The sequence below is a fragment of the Physeter macrocephalus genome, chromosome 7 (genome assembly GCF_002837175.3).
Source record: "Physeter macrocephalus isolate SW-GA chromosome 7, ASM283717v5, whole genome shotgun sequence".
NCBI lineage: Eukaryota > Metazoa > Chordata > Mammalia > Artiodactyla > Physeteridae > Physeter > Physeter macrocephalus.
In genome coordinates this window covers 118,155,914-118,178,277 of record NC_041220.1, presented here as the reverse complement: position 1 = coordinate 118,178,277, position 22,364 = coordinate 118,155,914, and the positions used below count along the sequence as shown (strand labels likewise).

General features: G+C 37.1%; 1 protein-coding gene across 33 annotated transcripts in view; it reads left to right on the top strand.

The window, feature by feature from the left end:
* The window catches only part of CAMK2D (calcium/calmodulin dependent protein kinase II delta), a 321,127-nt gene that overhangs the window by 201,693 nt on the left and 97,070 nt on the right, over positions 1–22,364 (top strand). The window lies entirely within an intron of this gene.

Genomic DNA, 22,364 nt, shown 5'->3' with positions numbered 1-22,364 from the left:
GCGGCATGTGGGATCTTCCCAGACCAGGGCTCGAACCCGTGTCCCCTGCATTAGCAGGCAGATTCTCAACCACTGCGCCACCAGGGAAGCCCCTGTCACGGCTTCTCTTGTTGTGGAACATGGGCTCTAGGCATGCGGGCTTCAGTAGTTGTGGCATGTGGGCTCAGTAGTTGTGGCTTGCGGGCTCTAGAGTGTAGGCTCAGTAGTTGTGGCGCACAGGCTTAGTTGCTCCATGGCATGTGGGATCTTCCTGGGCCAGGGGTCAAACCCATGTCCCCTGCATTGGCAGGCAGATTTTTAACCACTGTGCCACCAGGGAAGCCCCTATGTGTTCATTTTAGAGTTCACAGTTGTTTCATTTTTATTGTTTTCGATATTTTTCTAGTGTCAAATATAATTTACAGTTGATGTAAAATAAATATTAGATATAATATAGCCCAAGATAAAAACCCATGCCTAGGAATGTGGTGATAACTAAATATGGTAAAAAAAACTAAGTAAATTCAGTATGTTAACTGTTTTAGGATGCAGTAAGCATTGGTTAAGAGCTTGGTACGTAAATTCAGATCCACTTATGTGTCCCAGGTCAGCTATGTGATTTTCTGCAACTTATCTGCACCAAGCCTCATGCTCTCATCTCTAAAACAGATGGAATATTATTTTCTTCTTAAGTGTGTTTGAACAAATTAAATAAGACAGTGTTCACAAAGTGTCCAGCAAAGCAAGTGCTTCCTAAAGTTTACCTGTTTCTTTAAATGTCAGCTATTATGGCAAATACCCTCAGGGCATAAAGTCACATTTGGTAGTTGGCCACCTTGATATTTCCAGCTCAGTTTTTCAGCTGTGGGAGTGGAAGTATGTATATCTCCCATTAAGGACACAGGAGGTGGGCCAAAGACAAAGGAAGCAGGGCTAGGCTAGTCTTTCAAAAGACCAAGTCTCAGCTATATTCGTTCTTTTGAACATCTTGTCCCTCAGCAGCTGATGGGTCTTACAAAAACAAAAGAACATAATGAGAAAGGATTTGGACACAGATATGTAGTGCTGGATACAAAAAAAATTGTAGCGATGGTGGGACCTAGGAAAGATGAAGTTCTGATGCTGTGAAGTATGTGTTTATAATTACCAAGTTTGGATATCCATTTATGATTGTCCTTGCTGATGGATCTCTGGGGATACAAGCATTTGCATTTTATACTTCTTTTATTGTAGTAATCTGACCAAAAACTTGTGAAAGTTTGAAACCTTGAGATTATAATAAATTTGCTTATTATAAATGTATAGCCTATTTGTATGACCTTGGATGTATCATATTCTCTGTACCATAGTGTCTCTGGCTAAATAAGGCAAGTGGAATAAATTATGTATCAGGTAAAAGCTCTAAAAATGTGTGGTTCTTTGTATTTTTATTTAGAATAAGATATGATATTCTTTTGAAATCTTTCCTTCACATAAATTTATTCTATTCAGCTTATAAATAAATTTTTTATTATAATTCCTTATTCAGGCATCAAGAATAGAAGCAAGATGTAGTAATGGCTGACAGCAAAACTCCATGCTTTTATAACATTATAATAATAATAAAAATAGATAACATTGTTGAGTTCATAATATATTCTAAGGATTTTGCTGTGTATATTAATAAACTTTATCATACGTAAACCCAAAATAACTATTAGTCTATAAATGATAGATAAAGAGGTTAAACAACTTCCCTAGGAACAATAAATGGTAGAGCAAAAATTCAACCAAAGTCTGACTTGGACCCTGTGAATGACAAACGTTTTTCTGAATGCTACTCAGGGTATCTAAGTCTTATTATTGTATTATTTCTAGATTGTATTCATCTCTATATTTTCTGCTTATTTCTTACTTATAGTTATTTGTGCCACTCTAAGCATGAATGCCTTTTTCCTAGTTGCTAGAAGGCATTGCTTCTTATAAAATATCTCAAAATAGATATGATTTTTTTGTTTTTCACATAGGAATAACTAATTATGTAAAATCTTTTCATTTAAAAAAGAGTAATAACATTATATTAAAATTAATTTGATTACAGTGAATAAAACATCATAGCCTTATTTTTATAATATCAGAATGCCTCATAGAGAAAGAAATGGATAGAAACTTATGGATCTCTTAGTACTATACCTTTAAATTTGCAGTAGGGGTGCTTCATCCGATGACATGGTTTGATATATACCTTGTTCTGTCAGCAGGTTATTTCAACTCTTTTGAAATTGTGGAGAATTGAGAGCTAGGCTTCAAATAGTAAAGTTATGGAAGGTAGAAATAGAGACATATATGCATGAATAGGGAATTTTCTGATATTTAGTACTGCACTCTTAAATAATTAGATTATATTAACTATAAAGAAAAAACAAGAATGAACTTGGTTCATTAATACTATTTATAATATTTACAATTTAGGAGAATATTTGTACGTATCTATTATTGCTACAAATGATTTTTTTAAACTTTAACAACATAAAAGCCAATTTAATATTTTCCATAGAGATATTATCTTAGCATTGAATTGCATGAATTCTGCCCTTTGGGAGAGGGTCTTGTGCTATATTGGTGTGAATTAAACGTTAGCCAGTTCTCCCAAATTATTGTGTGAGGTATTTAGAAGTGAATCGCTAAAAATTCTGGTAATTGTAATATTCTGTTGTTTTATAGTCTATATCTAAAGGAAACACTTTGATGCATATTTAATCTTTATAGACATATACAAATTTTAATGGCCTTTTCAGCCATTTTCCTACATCATAACAAAATCATTAGAGAATATCTGGATATCTACATGTAAAATAATGAAGTTGGACCCTTACCTTACACTATATACAAAAATTAACTCAAAATGGATCAAAGACCTAAATTTAAGAGCTAATAAAACTATAAAACTCTTAGAAGAAAACATAGGATAAAATTTTAATGACATTGGATTTAGTAACGATTTCCTGGGAGATATACAAATGGTCAATAAGCACATGAAAAAGATGTTTGGCATTAGTAATTCTTAGGGGAAATACAAATCAGAACTCCATGAGACACCACTAGAATGACTATTACAAAAACAGCAAACAGAAAAGAGAAAATAACAAGTGTTATCAGGGATGTGAGAATTAGGAACCCTTCTGCATTGCTGGTGGGAATGTAAGGTGGTGCAGTCACTTTGGAAAACAATTTGGTAGTTCCTCAAAAGTTAAGTACAGAATTGCCATGTGAGCCAGCAGTGTAACTTCTCAGTGTTTACCCAAAAGAATTGAAAACATCGACTCAGATAGTATTATATCAAAGTTTATAGCATCATTATTAGCCAAAAAGTGGAGATAACCCAGGTGTCCATCATCAAATAAACAGATGAATAAAATGTGCTATATACTTACAATGGAATATTATTCCACCTTAAATGAAATTTTGATACGTGCTACAACATGGATGAACCTTGAAAATGTTATGTTAAGTGAAGTAAGTCAGACACGAGGGAAAAATATTGTATAGTTCCATGTATACGAAGTACCTAAAATAGGCAAATTCATAGGGACAGACGTAGAATGGAGGTTGCCAGGGGCTGAGGGAGAGAAGGGAATGGGAGGTTTTGTTTAATGGTTACAGAGTTCTGTTTGGAATGATAAAAAAGTTTTTGAAATGGATAGTGGTGATGGTCACATGTTGTGAATGTGCTTCATGCCACTAGATTGTACACTTGAAAATGCGTAAAAGAATAGCTTGTATGTTATGCATATTTTACAACAATAAAAAAAGACTTTACCATAAAAAATCATTTGAGACATCTATCCACAATATATGGATATGTTCTATTTATAAATCTTGTACTTTAAGTATCAAGTTATTGTTAATCGCTTCTACTTCTATATTTATAAACTTGATACCCAGTACAATGATGCCTAGTTTTGTGGTTGCTATATAGTAACAAAAGTGGTCTCACTGTATTGAAGTAATAATCATTATAACTAATGTTCATTGGGTACCTACTGTGTACCTGATACTGTTTATGCTCTTCAACTCTTTTAACTCCTTAATGCTTACATCAATACTATTAGGTACTATTTTTTGCCATTTTATAGATGAGGACCCTGAAGCTCAAAGGGGTTAAGTGACTCTCCTAGGTTACACAGTAATAGCTAAGTAGCAGACCCACAATTCTAGCACAAGCTAGCTTCTAAGCTTGTCATTTTAACCAATTTCAGTTCGTTCCATTCAGTACTTGCTATAATGTTCATTCTTTGGCTCTGATTTGCTTTTTCTGGTTGACCGATCTTAATGCCAGTGAATCTGATGATTTATTAATTAATTCAGTTAACAGACATTTATTTCATGCTTGCTATATGCATATACTCTTCCAAGCCCTGGAAATACAGTGATGGAAAAGACAGAACTTATATTGTAGTAGTCGGGGGAGGAGGAGATAGATAATAAGTAAATAAACTAGTAAAGCCAGCAAGATAATTTTAGATCTTTTTTTTAAAAAAAAAAATTTATTTATTTATTTTTGGCCGTGTTGGGTCTTCGTTTCTGTGCGAGGGCTTTCTCCAGTTGTGGCAAGCGGGGGCCACTCTTCATCGCGGTGCGCGGGCCTCTCACTATCGCGGCCTCTCTTGTTGCAGAGCACAGGCTCCAGACGCGCAGGCTCAGTAGTTGTGGCTCACGGGCCTATTTGCTCCGCGGCATGTGGGATCTTCCCAGACCAGGGCTCGAACCCGTGTCCCCTGCATTGGCAGGCAGATTCTCAACGACTGCGCCACCAGGGAAGCCCTAGATCATTTTTAATGCTGTGAAGAAAACAGGATGATACATGGTGAATGACTAGGGGCTGATGGCTGATTTAAAGGGGATGATGAGGGTAGGGCCACTGTGAGGTGTCAGGAGCAGACGCCCAAATATTGAAAAGATCTGGAAGTAGAGGTTCTGCCCACAGTGAACAACAGGTACAGCTCTAAGGGTAACTTCATTGGGGAGCCTAAGGATGGTCAGTGTGGCTTCAAACATCACAAGGACTTAGGGACGGGGATGTAAAGTAATGTGTAAGGTAAGTATGGGCCAGAGCTCAAACAGCCTTGAGGGCCAAGAAAGGGAATTAGGGTGTTATACCGTGTGCTGTGAGAAACCATTGGAGAGCTTAAAGCTGGGACGTTAAGGATCTGTTTTATTTTACAAAACTCTCTCTTGCAGTAGTGTGGCAAAGCAATTATAGGAGGCCAGAATGGAAGCAGGGGAAATGGATACTGCAGGAGTTCAAGGAAAAAAAAGATAGTGATTTGGGCAAGGTTGGGGGCAGGTGAGAAGTGGAGAAACTTCAGTGTCTTCTTGAGAAGGTAAATTGGACTTTTTGGAATGAACTGTACATATATATTGCAAATATATAAAGAATGTTGGACATTCAGAGCTTTAGGAAAAGATAGGGGTTTAAAAGAAAGGGATTCCTGCTCCCTGTACTGGGCCAGAATTACAGAGCTGATTTCACACTCACACGATGACATCTCTAACTCATTTTCCCTGGGGAGAGCCTTTCCTTCTCTCCCTCCTTCCCTCTTCTGACTGAATCTCTCTTTTCTTAGTCAGAACTGAAGATTATATTGAAAGGAAAATATGACAAGTTCACAGAAAAACTAATAGAGATTAAAACATTTTACAGTGAGGAAAGTTTATAGAAACTCTGTTTGGTATTTCAGAATATCAAATAACCCAACAAAATCTTCCAGAGGTGCATCTGGGAACATTACTAGCCTCCGTTAAATTTTTCTATTCTGCAGGAAGTCAAACTCTTGAGTTCAGAAAAGCTCCTTCTCTATTCTTTCTTCAACATTCCCAGAAGTGATTTAGACCTCGAATTAAAGTGAATCTGTCATCTGTGGGGCAGAGATCATGACCAGTGGCATTTGTCTTGAATGCACATATTCATTTGTTCATCTATTGTATAACTTCTATGTGAAAGATATTCTTCCAAGCGCTTGGCAACCAAAAAAAAAAAAAAGTATTGCATGAACCCTTCTTAATTTGCTATATTGACTAAGTTTGTAGGAACATGACCCTGTCTAATCACCAACCCCATACCCTGTTGATTCTGTTTCACAAACCAGTGTCGCTCTAGCTAAAAACATTTCTAATCAGTGGCTTATCTGCAACTAGTGACCTAGTGGCAAGATATTTGTGGTCTGATTGGGGATTAACCACATCCTGTGGTTACATGTTATTTTTTTTTGAAGACTCTAATTGCCTTAACCGCTTTCATTTGATGTTTCCACTGGCTTATTTGTAGTAATAGCTAAGCATTTATGTTTCAAAAATTTGAATTGATATCATTTTATATATCACATGGGTATTTGCTTATACTTGATGATGTCCTACTATATTGTATATTTTCTAGTTTTTTTAAGGTTAGGGATCATCATATCCTTCACCTAATATAGGCTCTCATACAGAGATACTTGGTAAATACTTGTTAAAAAAAATGTGCAAATGACTGGAAAGACAGGAGTTTTATATCCCCCTTTAAAGGAAAATTTTAATAACAAAAATTGTCCATAATTCCACTTCTCTGTTTTAACTGATTTCATATTTGCATCTGCTCTTTCCCAATAATGTTTATTAAGCTACTTCTTTTTCAAGTAATGTTTTTGAGCTACTAATATGTCTCAGACATCGTGTTAGACTCTTGTGTTAGGCACAGGAGATACCAAAAAAAAAAAAAAAAATGAATAAGACATGGTCCTTGCCATTCCTGAACTTGAAATATAGTTAGGGATTTAGGTGTAGAGCAGACGGTCTCAGTGTCATGTGTAATTTAAATCAAACAAGCACAGTGTGTTGTAAGTGGATTTTAGAGAAGTCTTCCTGAAAAAGCCTTGGGCTTCTTTCTTGAAGAAAGTGTAAACTTAAGGAAAACGAAATCTAGGCCATCTAGGCATTATCAGCAGGGAATCATATTAAAAACTCACAGAGACATAATGCAAGTAACCAAAGTCCAAGACAATTTGTGTGGAGTAAAAAGAGCTCTGCCAGTCAGAGCCACATCATGAGGTCTGTGTATGTCATAGTAAGGTCTTGAAACTATATGCTAGAGGCCAATGAGTCTTAGCTTTTGGGGAGAAGGTCAGTGATGCCTTGACATTGCACTTGAAGCACATATGTGCAAAATGAGCCTAGTAAGAAGCCCACAGGGAGTGGGCAGCCATGGAAAAGCTTTTAGCCGGGAAGTCACATGGTCAGATATGATTTTTAGACAGATCATGCCGGTTGCAATGTGGCAAGAGGTAAAGTTGGAAGGAGGGTGAGCAGTCACAAAACCGATGTATTTGTCCAGTTGAGATATTATGTGGCCATGGCAGCAGTAGAAAGGATGACAAAAAGTAGAGGGAATCAAGAAATTTTTAAAAGGCAAAATTAACGGAGCTTCTTAACTGATGGAGAAAAGAGGGTAAAAGTTAGTCAAGGATGATTAACCAGGTTTTTGGCTTGGTTAACTTCGTTGTACTATTAAAGGAGATTTGGGATATGGGAGGAGAAGCAGGTCTTGGGGTAAAGACAAAGTTAATTGAGTTTAAGGTGCTTGTGGGACATCCAAGTTCCATATTCATTGGCATGCATATCCAGTTTAAATCATAGGAAGTATCCTTTTCACAAGGGATTACCTTATTGCATGTCAAAGCTTAAGGAGGTGACTGAGAAAAAAAAGAATGTCTATGAATGAGACAGGAGGAAATTCCTAGGAACAGATTCTTATGGAAACAAGGGAATATGGAACTAATGGTCTGCAGTGTCAAAAGTAGTGGAGAGACCCAGTATAAGATGAACAGTGACATAAATGAGATTTGAGAATGTTGATGAGCGTTCTGGTGATCATCGCCTCAGTGTGGAATGGATGAGGAGATCACTGAGATCAAGAAGGGGCTTGGACGGGCAGGACAGGAATAAAGATGCAGACATAGAGAATGGACTTGAGGACACGGGGAGGGGGAAGGGTGAGCTGTGACGAAGTGAGAGAGTGGCATGGACGTATATACACTACCAAACGTAAAATAGATAGCTAGTGGGAAGCAGCCACATAGCACAGGGAGATCAGCTGGGTGCTTTGTGACCACCTGGGGGGGGGATAGGGAGGGTGGGAGGGAGATGCAAGAGGGAGGAGATATGGGGATATATGTGTATGTAAAGCTGATTCACTTTGTTATATAGCAGAAACTAACACACCATTGTAAAGCAATTATACTCCAATAAAGATGTTTAAAAAAAAAGAATATGAAAAGATACTCCACATTATTACTCATTAGGGAAATGCATATCAAAACCATGATAAGAGGGCTTCCCTGGTGGCTCAGTGGTTAAGAATCCACCTGCCAATGCAGGGGACACGGGTTCGATCCCAGGCCCGGGAAGATCCCACATGCCAAGGAGCAACTAGGCCCATGTGCCACAACTACTGAGCCTGCGCTCTAGAGCCCGCGTGCCACAACTACTGAAGTCCGTGCTCCTAGAACCTGTGCTCTGCAACAAGAAAAGCCATCCCAATGAGAAGCCCGCACACCACAATGAAGAGTAGCCCCTGCTTGCCGCACTAGAGAAAGTCCACGCACAGCAGCGAAGACCCAACACAGCCAAAAATAAAAACAAATAAATAAATTTATATTTTTAAAAAAACCATGATAAGATACCATTTCTCACCCACTAAGATGGGTATATAAAAAAGACAAACAATAACAAGTGTTGCCAAGGATGTGCAGAAACTGGCACTCACACATTGCTGGTGAGAATGTAAAGTGACACAATCATATTAGAAAACAGCTTAGCAGTTTCTTTAAAAGAGTTAAACAGACTTACACGTGACCTAGCAATTCCACTCTTGCGTATCTACCCAAGAGAAATAAAAACATATGTCCACACAAAAGTGTGAATGCAAATGTTCAGAGCAACATTGTGCACAATAGCCAAAAAAGGTGAACATAGCTCAAACGTCCATCAACTGGTGAAAAGATAAAATGTTGTATATCCATAGAATGGATAACTATTCAGCAATGAAAAGGAATGAAGTACTGATACAGGCTACAACATGGATGAACTTCAAAAATGTGCTCAGTGAAAGAAGCCAGACACAAAAGAACACCTATTATATTACTCTATTTATATGAAAAAAATCCTAAAAGGTAAATATTTAGGGAAAGAAAGAAAATCAGTAGTTGCCTAGGGCTGGAGGTTAAAATCGGGAGTGACTAAATGGGCACAGATTTCTTTTTAGAGAGATGGAGATGTTCTAAAATTAGATTCCGGTAGATGATTGTATAACTTTCTAAGTATACTAAAATTCATTGACTTGTACACCTAAAATGGGTATTTTATGATATATAAAAATCTCAGTAAAACTTTTTTTAAAAGCATTAAAAAAACAAAAATGGGGCTTGGAGATAAAAAAATGGAGGAATCAGGGGCTGGGATTCTTTTTCTTTAAATTTTTATTTTATATTGGAGTATAGTTGATTAACAATGTTTTGTTGGTTTCAGATGTACAGCAAAGTGATGCAGATATACATATACGTGTATCTATTCTTTTTAAAATTCTTTTCCCATTTAGGTTATTACAGAGTATTGAGCAGAGTTCCCTATGCTATACAGTAGGTCCTTGTTGGTGATCTGTTAATATTTTAAATATAGCAGTGTGTATATGTTAATCCCAAACTCCCAATTTATCCGCCCCCCACAACTTTTCCCCTTTGGTAACCATAAGTTTGTTCCCTAAGTCTGTGAGTCTGTTTCAGTTTTATAAATAAGTTCATTTTATCATTTTTTTCGATGCTGCATATAAGTGATATCAGGATATCTGTCTTTCTCTGACTTACTTCACTCTGTGTGATAATTTCCAGGTCCATCCATATTGCTGCAAATGGCATTATTTCATTCTTTTTAATGGCTGAGTAATATTCCATTGTATATATGTACCACATCTTTATCCATTCATCTGTTGATGGACATTTAGGTTGCTTCCATGTCTTGGCTGTTGTAAAAAGTGCTGCAGTGAACATTGGGGTGCATGTATCTTTTTGAATTATGGATTTCTCTGGGTATATGCCCAGCAGAGGGATTGCTGGATCATATGCTAGCTGTATTTTTAGTTTCTTAAGGAACCTACATACTGTTCTCCACAGTGGCTGTACCAATTTACTTTCCCACCAACAATGTAGGAGGGTTCCCTTTCTCCACACCCTCTCCAGCATTTACTGTTTGTAGACTTTTTGACGATGGCCATTCTGACTGGTGTGAGGTAATACCTCATTGTAGTTTTGATTTGCGTTTGTCTGATAATTAGCGATGTTGAGCATCTTTTCATGTGTCTCTTGGCCATCTGTATGTCTTCTTTGGAGAAATGTCTGTTTAGGTCGTCTGCCCATTTTTTAATTGGGTTGTTTGTTTTTTTGATATTGAGCTGCATGAACTGTTCGTAGATTTTGGAGGTTGATCTCTTGCAAGTCTCATCATTTTGCAAATATTTTCTCCCATTCTGTGGGTTGTCTTTTCATTTTGTTTATGGTTTCCTTTGCTGTGCAAAACCTTTTGAGTTTAATTAGGTCCCATTTGTTTACTTTTATTTTTATTTCTATTCCTCTAGGACAGCAGCCCCCAACGTTTTTGGCACCAGGGACCGGTTTTGTAGAAGACAGTTTTTCCATGGACAGGGGGTGGGGGAGGGAATGGTTCAGGTGGTAATGTGAGGGATGGGGAGCGGCAGGTGAAGCTTCACTCACTCACCCACCACTCACCTCCTGCTGTGCAGCCCGGTTCCTAACAGGGCGCAGACTGGTATTGGTCTGCGGCCTGGGGATTGGGGACCCCTGCTCTAGGAGACAGATCAAAAAAGATATTGCTGTGATTTATGTCAAAGAGTGTTCTGTCTATATTTTCCTCTAAGAGTTTTACAGTATCCAGTCTTACATTTAGGTCTTTAATCCACTTTGAGTTTATTTTTGTGTATGGTGTTAAAGAATGTTCTAATTTCATTCTTTTACAAGTAGCTGTCCAGTTTTCCCAGCACCATTTATTGAAGAGACTGTCTTTTCTCCATTGTATATTCTTGCCTCCTTTGTCATAGATTAATTGACCATAGGTGTGTGGGTTTATTTCTGGGCTTTCTATCCTGTTCCATTGATCTATATTTCTGTTTTTGTGCCAGTACCATGCTGTTTTGATGACTGTACCTTTGTCATATAGTCTGAAGTCAGGGAGCCTGATTCCTCCAGCTCCGTTTTTCTTTCTCAAGATTACTTTGGCTATTCGAGATATTTTGTGTCTCCCTGCAAATAAGATTTTTTGTTCTAGTCTCTACCAAATGCCTTTGGTAATTTGGTAGGGATTGCACTGAATCTTTAGATTGCCTTTGGTAGTATAGTCATTTTGACAATATTGATTCTTCCAAGCTAAGAACATGGTATATCTTTTGATCTGCTTGTGTCATCTTTGATTTCTTTCATCAGCGTCTTTTACTTTTTAGTGTACAGGTCTTTTACTTCCTTAGGTAGGTTTATTCCTAGGTATTTTATTCTTTCTGGTGCGACAGTAAATGGGATTGTTTGTTTAATTTCTCTTTCTGATCTTTTGTTGTTAGTGTATAGAAATGCAACTGATTTATGTATTTATTTTGTATCCTGAAACTTTACCAAATTCATTGATGAGGTCTAGTAATTTTCTGGTAGCATCTTTAGGATTTTCTATGTATAGTATCATGTCATCTGCAAACAGTGACAGTTTTACTTCTTCTTTTCCAATTTGGATTCTCTTTATTCCTTTTTCTTCTCTGATTACCATGGATAGGACTTCCAAAACTCTGTTGAATAAAAGTGGGGGCTGGGATTCTTTTTGAGGAAAAATCATATGCTGTGGTCAGAAATTCTGATGTATGTATTTAGTTACTTATACTTTAAATTCATGTCAGCTACTCCTACCCTTGCCTACATCTTTGATGTTGTCATCACTCAGAACTGCTTCAAGGAACCAAACGAGTAGAGTGTGGGAAGAGCTAAGTAGACAGAGAAGTCAATGAAGGTAATAGATGGAAGACGTGTGAAGGAGGGGGCTGGAGGTGACCATATGTAAGTGGTAAGGGTAACAGAGATGAGGGCGTGACTGATGGTAACATGACAGGTGGCATAAACCTCAAAGGAGTTGGGTGTTCTACAAGTAAATGAGAGAAAACTCATGCGTATTTACATTTTTACAATGATATGCATATACTGAATTATTTTGTGTTCTAATACTTTCTCTTATACTATAAACACATTTATTTTGTTCATACATCACCCTCACTATTATAATTTTAGTTTTAGTGTAATAATCATACTGTTGCATCATAATTTTTAACCCATTCTTGCAAAGATGGTCATTTCACTTGTTTCTATGCTTTTGCTATTAGGGATGATGCTACATTGAATAGCTCCTCTTATATAGCTTTGAATTTCTTAATTTAACTCAAATGCTTCTAAGTTTAGTGATTTTGCAGCTTTCAAGCAGTGTAAAATGCAAATTCCTAATGGGAAAACTGAACAGTCACCCCAAATTCCTTTTTTAAATCTAATAGCACTATTTTCATCTAACAAACGATAATCTAAGTATAGTATACTTCAGGTCAAAGACTCAAGGATGATGGCAAGAGTAAAGGGCACAGAGAAAGAATCATGTCCAGAGGAAATAATTGGAATATTTCAAATACAAAGAATCGGGGGAAAAAAGATATTTTTCTTAAAAAGATGGTGATAATTTATACATGTGTGAAAGTCTTCCCATTTGATCCTCATCTATTTCAATTTGGGTACCAGGCAGTAAAGCAGCTTTAGTATAAAGAATTGATATAGGAAACATCTTATAAATGGAAAAGTAAATATTTAATAGATACAAATGGGAGTTTAAGAGAAGCATGAGAAGTGTCTCTTTCATAGATTCACTAATTTTTAAATTCTAAGGCTAGTTTCCTTTTACACCATCACAATCTGTAATATTTTTCACTAAATTCTTTCCTCCCCCTTTTTCCAGTGACTGCTAATGTTAAAATTTGCTTAAGCAAAATACAAATCTTGATAGGGATATATGACCCTATGCTGAATTTTCTTGTTCTTACTTGTTCTTTATATAGAGCTGAGTATAGGTATATTCCGACTTGAATAATGCAGTTAAATAGACAACATCCAAGTGATTAAAGGAGAATTCTACCACTACTTCTGCTCCCTCTGATCTTGAGAAGTGCCTCCTAGTAAATCATCTTTCCTTCTCCAACATTAGATAACTTCAGAATAGCACCATCCATCAATCTACCCATCTAGCAACCTGCCATCTTAGAGTTGGAGATGTGACAAGACACTGAAACATCCTATGGTTTCCTTTCTAGGGTCCCACAAAATGGTTCAGTATGTCTGCAACACCCTCTTCCCTGTGGAGCTGGCAGCAGGAGAGGGCAGGATATATAAGAGGAAGGAGAAGTGAGGCTTCTGTCAGAGACAGAAAGAATGCTCTCAGTGAAGGAAACCTACACATTAGACTTGAAACACCGAGGTCCAGAGCGTCTGAGCGTGCTTTACATTTGGCATCGTGCTAAAGCTGATTAGCATTATACTGACTTAACATTTGTATTCCAGGGATGAATTGCTATCAATAATTCCTACAAATACTGTGTTTAATATGTATATAAGGATATATTTCATCTTTAAATCCGCATCTAAAGATCATGTTGTCTTACTGTTGAACAGTGATGAAACAAACTGTGAATTAGGAGTTTGTAGTTCTGCAGTAATTAATTAAATTAAATTAAGCCTTATAGTCCTGAGAACCTAATTGTTTATTTTTTTTTAATTCCATTAAACCAAATGATTAAACCAATAAATTAAGCACTTAACATAGTGGCTTGCACATAATAAGCATCAAATAAATAGTTTTGATTCAGTACACAATTAATTATTAAGTTTAAACACATTTCCTCTTACTGAGCTGTTGTGATAAAAAATGGAGGCAAGCTAAGATTGTATAGGTTCTTGTAGGTGGCTATTAAGTACAAATTTGTTACTCTTTTTGTATTTTAACTTGAATAAGAAACATTAGAACAGGCACTTAGAGTTCAGGTGAGAAAATTAGATAATTTAGGTAATTTGACAGATGATAAGCTGTCTTACATACCTCTTGGAAGCTAGTTTAAATAATGCACAAATACACAGACTATTCATTTTCTAAAACGGTAATTGAATGATCTAGGCCTAGGTCTGTCTTTCTATTCTAGATAAGCTGTATGCTAAGAAAGTGAGTATAAATGAGATTTCAAATAAGTACTTAACACAATAATTTGCCTGTAGCATGCTGATGTAAGATTCTTAGCTGTTTCTTAGTAGAGCTCTGGCAGAACCTCTGATTTGCAAAGGAGGCAAAGAAGGCTTTATTACCTTTTATTTAAAAGAAATATAGCTTCATTTCCTGAGAAAAATATTCCATAATTCAGAAATATGCCTATTCAGCTAATTAATCTGAATTCCTATAGCTTTACTGTGATTCTCATTGTTTGTTTTGAAATTCGTTGAACATTGTATAGCCAATAAAAAGTTAGATAAAATTACAAAAGCAAATGGAGCTATGTTTTTTCACACTTATGAAGTAAGTGGGTGTGTGTGCAAGTGTGTGCATACACGTGTGCAGTAAATCATTCAGTAATATTCCAGAGACCCAACTAAAAATACAAAGTAAAGAATAAGAAATCTGTTGTCCAGTAATAAGTGTAGTATATTGGCAATAGAGTGAGTACTCAACTGAAACATGGAGAAGAATTTGTGAGGATGAGTGCTAAACCTAGAAACAAGTTACTTATTTGCTATTGACTAAATCAAAACATTGGGAATAAAACCAGGACTAATTTTTGGTATATTTTAAAAAATAAGATTACTGCCCTAGATACCCCTTCAAGAAGCATTATTTCTGTAACCCTGTGTGAAAATTAATCCAGCATTATCTTTTAAAAAAAAAACAAAGACTAGATTGATTCTAGTTTGATGAGTTTTTATTCAGATATTTGGGAAAATGTTGTGATACTAGAAATTAACTTACTGCCAGTCTCCAGTATGAAAGCATGATCTCTAGAGCATACCAAAAAGAATGTTTATAGCATTTGGGAGAATATAGCTTCTGTAAGTCACTTTAGTAATAGGTATATCCTGGGTATTTATTGTGAACCATGGAAGGAAACAATATTGGGACCAAATAAGAAGAGACTGAGATTCCTATTTCCAATCCTTTTGATCCCTTTCTCTCTCCAACTAAACTCACATTTCTGCCTGGGCATTCCTGTCCCACGTTTCTTCCTGGCCAACTCTTCCTCATTTATGTAAATTCTTTCTCCAGTAGCATGTCAGTCTTCAGGGTTTCTCTGACTCCCAGAAAGAATTTATAATTCTCTCCTCTCTTTTATCTTCTGTGAATTTATTACTCCCTCCTCTCTTTTTGCGTATCCTGTGTACAAAGAGTGTAACTTTTTGAATTCATATAGCAGTGGTCTAAAGCCCTCTGTGAAAATGGAGAAAGTAGCAGGAATTTCTCATAAACTGCAATAGGTGACAAGCTATGAGAGGACCCCCAGCCTTACTGACATTGGACATCCATTGGTATAATGCTCCAGGGTGGATGGTACTTACTGCTTATTTATCAGTGAGCTCTTACATCGTCCACATTCATGTTAATTTTTCTTCCTTTTATCATGCCAATGAGTATTGGGTGGAACTTTTTTACTTACAGGTGCACATACTTCCTATGTAAATGAGAAGATTTTCTAGTTACTAGGATTTACCAGGTCATAAAGATTTAAAAACAGACCTATGCTTTAAAGCATGTTCCACAGAAAGATACCTTTCCATTTATTTTTCTGCTTTTTCCAATAGACCAAATGCTTGATGATAGAACTTACAACTTGATTCTTTATATCCCTATCTGTTAGTACGGGCAAGCCTCGTACATATTAGCGATACAGTTCGGTAATATTTGTAGAATTAGTATGTAAAAAATACTGATGTATAGGTGACAAGCTTAACTCCTCATGGTTATTTGTATTATCAGGAAGAAAATGTGAGAACAAATGTGTCTCTAACTGGAGAACTTAGTGGGGAAATTCCTGTTATTCCCTGAATTCACAAAACAACAAGCACCATTAAAAAAAAAATTTACTTTATTTATTTATTTTCTTTCTTTTTTTTTTTTTTTTGGCTGCATCGGGTCTTAGTTGAGGCATGTGGGATCTTTCTTCTGTTGCGGCACGCCAGCTCTTCGTTGCAGCGCGAGGACTCCAGGGCACGTGGGCTGTGTAGTTTGCAACATGGGAGCTCAGTAGTTGTGGCGTGTGGGCTTAGTTGCCCTGTGGCGTGTGGGATCTTAATTCCCCGACCAGGGATCGAACCCGTGTCCCCTGCATTGGAAGGCAGTTTCTTTACCACTGGGCCACCAGGGAAGTCCCAACAAGCACCATTTAATAGCTTGCAGCCACATAGCTTGAGTACTTCCTTTGTAAACATCTACACACCCACAGGGATCCCCAAGAACAATATGTCCTCGGCAGCAGAGAGTCTGTCGGGCTCCTGAAGAGTCAAAACTCATACCTGTCATCTTGGAAAACCCCGATGTTTTGGAGTATTGTCTTATAGGGATGTATCATTGAATCACTAGGTTCACTCATCTGTCACCTCTATTCCAGGATTCTTTCTGGAATAATGTTGGTCAGAAATATGTTAGAATCTTAGTTTGGGAGTATAAATTCGCCCATCATTTACAGTGGCTTTGCTGCTTTCATAAGATGATCCAAACATTTTGTGGCTAAATTCAGGCTCATTCTTCTGGTGCTTAAAGCCAACTTTTAGATGAATTACTAAGATACGCAAACTGTTTCAGCCCAATTAACTTGTGAAACAAAACTTAGCTGCAGTGATATTTTTAGTCAAAGGCAGTTGCCCTGGCATTAACAATGAAAACAGGAATTCACAGGAAAATTCAGCAGAACATTAGCAGGAGTCCTAGAGTGGTTCAGTATATGTAAAAAAAATTAATGATATGTAGTTTATAAGGTGATGATGATCACTTAGTAACATTCATCAGAGGGCTAATGGCAGATATTTTTTTAAAAGTGATTATTTTCCTCTGATCATCCAGGCATGATAAATAACAAAATATGAGCAAAAATTGTGGTAATACAAGAGATTTTTTAAATGACAGTGATTTCAGTATGAAGGTAAATTTAGAATAGTCACGTCCACATTGCATTGATTGAAACTTAGTCTCATAAATGACTAAGAGATAGCACAAGTATAAAGATTTTAGTTTATCTTTTATATAGTAGAACTTCTGATAGAGTTACTGAATTTCAGTTGTGCAGTTAATAGATTTCTTCACAGGACTCAAATTGTTTCCAATTAGGTGGACTTTTCCACTCTTTTAAAAACATATTTTATAATAGTTTCTTGTGATTCTTTAGAATATCTGTAGTATATGTAAATCTATAAATGGTGAGTGCTTTTTTCCTGTTTTTGGCTTTTATTTTTTTATGCACATTAGAGTATGGGATATCAGGTATCTTGTTGAGATGTATGATATATGTTAGAAATTTTTCTTTCACTTCTTAAAATGAGAATCTATTTTTTATAAGTGTGATGTTACAGGCATATATGATATATGCAAATCAAATAGAATATAATTTATAGGAAATTACTAAAAATATTTAGGTCATCAAATAAAGATCAGTGACTTCACTATTTTTTAAAAACTTGCTATAAATATATAAATTAACTTTTTTTTTTTAAATGTGAAAGGATATGCAGTTAGCTTGGGTAGATGAAGCAGAAAATTAGATAGTAATTATAAGAGTGGAATTTTTCTCTCTATGATTTAATTACGTTGCAAATTACCGGAGCGTTGAGAGATGTTTCTCCTTTGGTCTCACATCTTCAGCTGAAGATTATTGTTGCCAAACTGTGGGTCCAGGGTGTAACCAATTCTCTTCAGCCAGATCCCTCACCTCCAAGAGTGTCTTGCACATTTGGGTGTGGGCCCAGCTTTAGCTCCAGGGACTGGAAATCTAAGGGACAGGAGCCCATGCTTGGCAGGGGAGCCTGATGCCTCAACAGGGCATACACCACAGTCTACCTGGATGGATGATCAGTTTTCTCATTTTTTTTTCTTTTTATATAGGCATAGGCACTGTGTTGTCTGTTGTGTGTCTTCTTCTGGAGAGCTGAGCGTATTATTTTATCAACCCATCCATCCTTAGAAAATGTGCATGTGCCACGCTGGATTTTTGGTGAGCTAAGAGTAGGACTGGTGCAAAGCTGTGTGTTTGCAAGTCATCAAGTGCCAAGGAGATAATGTGCCTCTTAGCAGGCTAACCCCAAGTCAAAAGAAGGTATGTTCTATGATAAGACACGAGAGAGGCAAACAATTCTGCTCATCTCCAAACACAGCTTTGCACAGCCTTAAATTTCAATTTTAAGATTTCCATTAGGACATATAAAGAATTTTATAAATGGCTCACACCTCATAGACACTACAGAGAGAGCATTTACTTTCAAATTTGATATGCCCTGGATGAGAACACTTTGTCTGCCTTACTGAGTGTCCTTGGGTATTCCAAAGGGGTTCTGGGGTCATGGCAGTCATATCTTGGTGAGTTGGGGATAATGTGAACTGAATTACTCATGGAACTTGGTCAGATATGGATAGAGCCACTGTTAGCCTGTTGATGTTTCTGTGCCATTAGAAAAAGCTCCTGGTTTGGGCATTTTGCTTAGAGAGTGGTATAAGGCTGGAATACAGCCCTCCCTTGCCTCCTTGGCTTGTGCCTTTGTATACAGCACAAATTGCACAGCCCTTATCTGGTGGCTCTGAATAGGGAGGAATGCTGTCTTTTCTCTTTGCATTTTATAAATAGACAAAATACAGCACAGAAAAAGTTTTTCGCCTGACCGACCTCACACAATTGGCTAATAACGAACCAGTTGATATTATGTTGAATCTACTTCATTATCAGTTTGACCATGCTGACTAAAAGTGAAAAGTAACAGTGGAACAAATTGTTTTAACAACTGGATGATGTAGAACTGTTTATTAACGTTCAAGTTTATGGTATGGATAATTTCCTAAATCCCTCTGGGACCCTCAGAGGAATAGGAAGTAGCAATACTTATTTAGTCTGCATTAGATTATACTCTTTTTCATTGCCATCATCATTATTATCATCATCAAATATTGTTTTGATTAAAAAATTTTATTGTAAAATATACATAACATAAAAAGTGCTTAACCATTTTTAAGTGTCCAGTTAAGTGGCATTAAGCACATTCACATTATTGGGCAACCATCGTCACCTTCCATCTGTAGAACTCTTTTCATCTTGCATAACTGAAACTCTGCATCCACTAAACAATAACTCCCCGTTCTTCCCTCTCTTCAATCCCTGGCAAGCACCATTCTACTTTCTGTGTCTCTCTGATTTTGACTACTCTACGTACCCCATGTCAGTGAAATCATACTGGCTTATTTCACTTAGCATAATGTCCTCAGGGTTCATCCATGTTGTAGCGTATGTCAATTTACTTCCTTTTTAGGACTGAGCAATATTTCATTGTCTGCATATACGATATTTTGCTTATCCACTGATCAGCCAATGAACACTTGAGTTGCTTCCATGTTTTAACTATTGTGAATGATGTGCTGTGAACATGGGAGTGCAGATATCTTTTCAAGAAACTGCTTTTAATTCTTTGGGGTATATACCCAGAAGTAGAATTGCTGGATCATATGGTAATTCTGTTTAAAAAAATTTTTTTGGAACTGTCATACTGTTTTCCACAGCAGCTGTACCATTTTACATTTCCACCAATAGTGCACAAGTGTTCCAGTTTCTCTGCGTCCTCACCAACACTTGTTATTTTCTAGTTTTTCTTATAGTAACCATCTTAATCCGTGTGAGTTGGTATCTCTCTGTGATTTTAATCTGCATCAAACTTTTTTTTTTAATGCATAGAATCGTGGTCTATTCCTTGCCTTCAGGAAGCATTCATTTTGAAATGTACATCTTTGCAAAATATTGCCTGAGCATTTAAGCAATCTTAGATTAAGGCATCTTGTTAACCACCCCCCCCCACACACACACACAAATATAATAAGCTTAATGACTGACTTGCTCACTTGAGGAGGTCTGTGATGTTAACAGAACAAAAATAACCTATGTCATTTCTGCATTTGTTTTATTCCATGTGCCCTTAATTGTGGTTAGCAGCACGATTTTCATTAATGCTTTTTCTTGGTCATCAGAGAGGAAAAACAACTTTAAGAATATGAACTTTTGATAGTGGTTCAAATTTTTCATCTGCATTTGCGAAAGATGGAATGAGGAGGGGATTAAAAAGCAGAGTTGGCATGAGTTTTAGAATTGAGGGAGGATACAGAAATCCAGAATGATACTGAAGGGAAAGATTGATTACACAGAAAAACAGGAGTAAAGTAAGTGCTCCTTTGAAGGATTTCAGACCCTGCCACCCCACTCCACTCCCCCACTCTACTTAATACTACAAGTTGGACAGTGCCCATGAATATACTGTCCTGCTTTAATATCCCACACTGAGCATCCCCCGGTGTGCTGCCTTCCCTCCTGGCCTGACTCAGGTTTTGAATGGAACACTTCCAATGGCCTGTCTCAGTTTTATTATCTCTACTGTAATTCCTAGTATGACTCAACAAATCTATCTACATCAGAATCAATAAGAAACTCTTTGGACCTTCTATTAAAGCAACTCTCAGTCTTTTTTGATTTTCATCATACAATTTGGCATCCATTCAGAAAACCATTTCTGGTCAACCTCAGATCATCTCCTACTTCAGAGGTGTTATCAAATACTGGCTATTCAGCTAGAAAATAACTTACATAGTAAATTGATCTTAGCTAAAAAAAGATACTAACAGTGGCATTAACAATGAATCACAATTGTGTTTTGAATCCGTCCATCCCAAGTTTGCATCAGCCTCCTCCATGCCCACCATTGCCACTTTATCAGAACTGGCTGGTCGTGGTTGCACCGCTTGACTCATCTTAAAACTCATCATTCACCAAGAACTTTGAACGTTTTTGAACATATGAGAGGGGCATAATGTCAAACAGAAGTTAAACATATAGATATTCTTGATCTCTGTACTCAATTATAGTAAAAAAAAAAAAAAAAAAAGAGGTATATGTGTTCAGTTCTTCAAAAAATGGAATATAAACATAGCTAGTGGGCTTCCCTGGTGGCGCAGTGGTTGAGAGTCCGCCTGCCGATGCAGGGGACATGGGTTCGTGCCCCGGTCCGGGAGGATCCCACATGCCGCGGAGCGGCTGGGCCCGTGAGCCATGGCCGCTGAGCCTGTGCGTCCAGAGCCTGTGCTCCACAACGGGAGAGGCCACAGCAGTGAGAGGCCCGCGTACCGCAAAAAAAAAACCAAAAAACAAAAAACATAGCTAGTTATCTCCCGAGAATGATAAAATACCATGTTTTTTTTTAAATTTTATTTTTTTATACAGCAAGTTCTTATTAGTTATCCATTTTGTACATATTAGTGTATACATGTCAATCCCAATCTCCCAATTCATCACACCACCACCACCACCACCCAGCCGCTTTCCCCCCTTGGTGTCCATATGTTTGTTCTCTACATCTGTGTCTCTATTTCTGCCCTGCAAACCGGTTCATCTGTACCATTTTTCTAGGTTCCACATATATGCATTAATATACGATATTGGTTTTTCTCTTTCTGACTTCATTCTGTATGACAGTCTCTAGATCCATCCACATCTCTGCAAATGACCCAGTTTCGTTCCTTTTTATGGCTGAGTAATATTCCATGGTGTATATGTACCACATCTTCTTTATCCATTCGTCTGTCTGTGGGCATTTAGGTTGCTACCATGACCTGGCTATTGTAAATAGTGCTGCAGTGAACATTGGGGTGCATGTGTCTTTTTGAATTATGGTTTTCTCTGGTATATGCCCAGTAGTGGGATTGCTGAGTCATATGGTAATTCTATTTTTAGTTTTTTAAGGAATCTCCATACTGTTCTCCATAGTAGCTGTATCATTTCACATTCCCACCAACAGTGCAAGAGGATTTCCTTTTCTCCGCACCCTCTCCAGCATTTGTTGTTTGTAGATTTTCTGATGATGCCCCTTCTAACTGGTGTGAGGTGATATCATAGTTTTGATTTGCATTTCTCTAATAATTAGTGATGTTGAGCAGCTTTTCATGTGCTTCTTGGCCATCTGTATGTCTTTTTTTGGAGAAATGTCTATTTAGGTCTTCTGCCCATTTTTTGATTG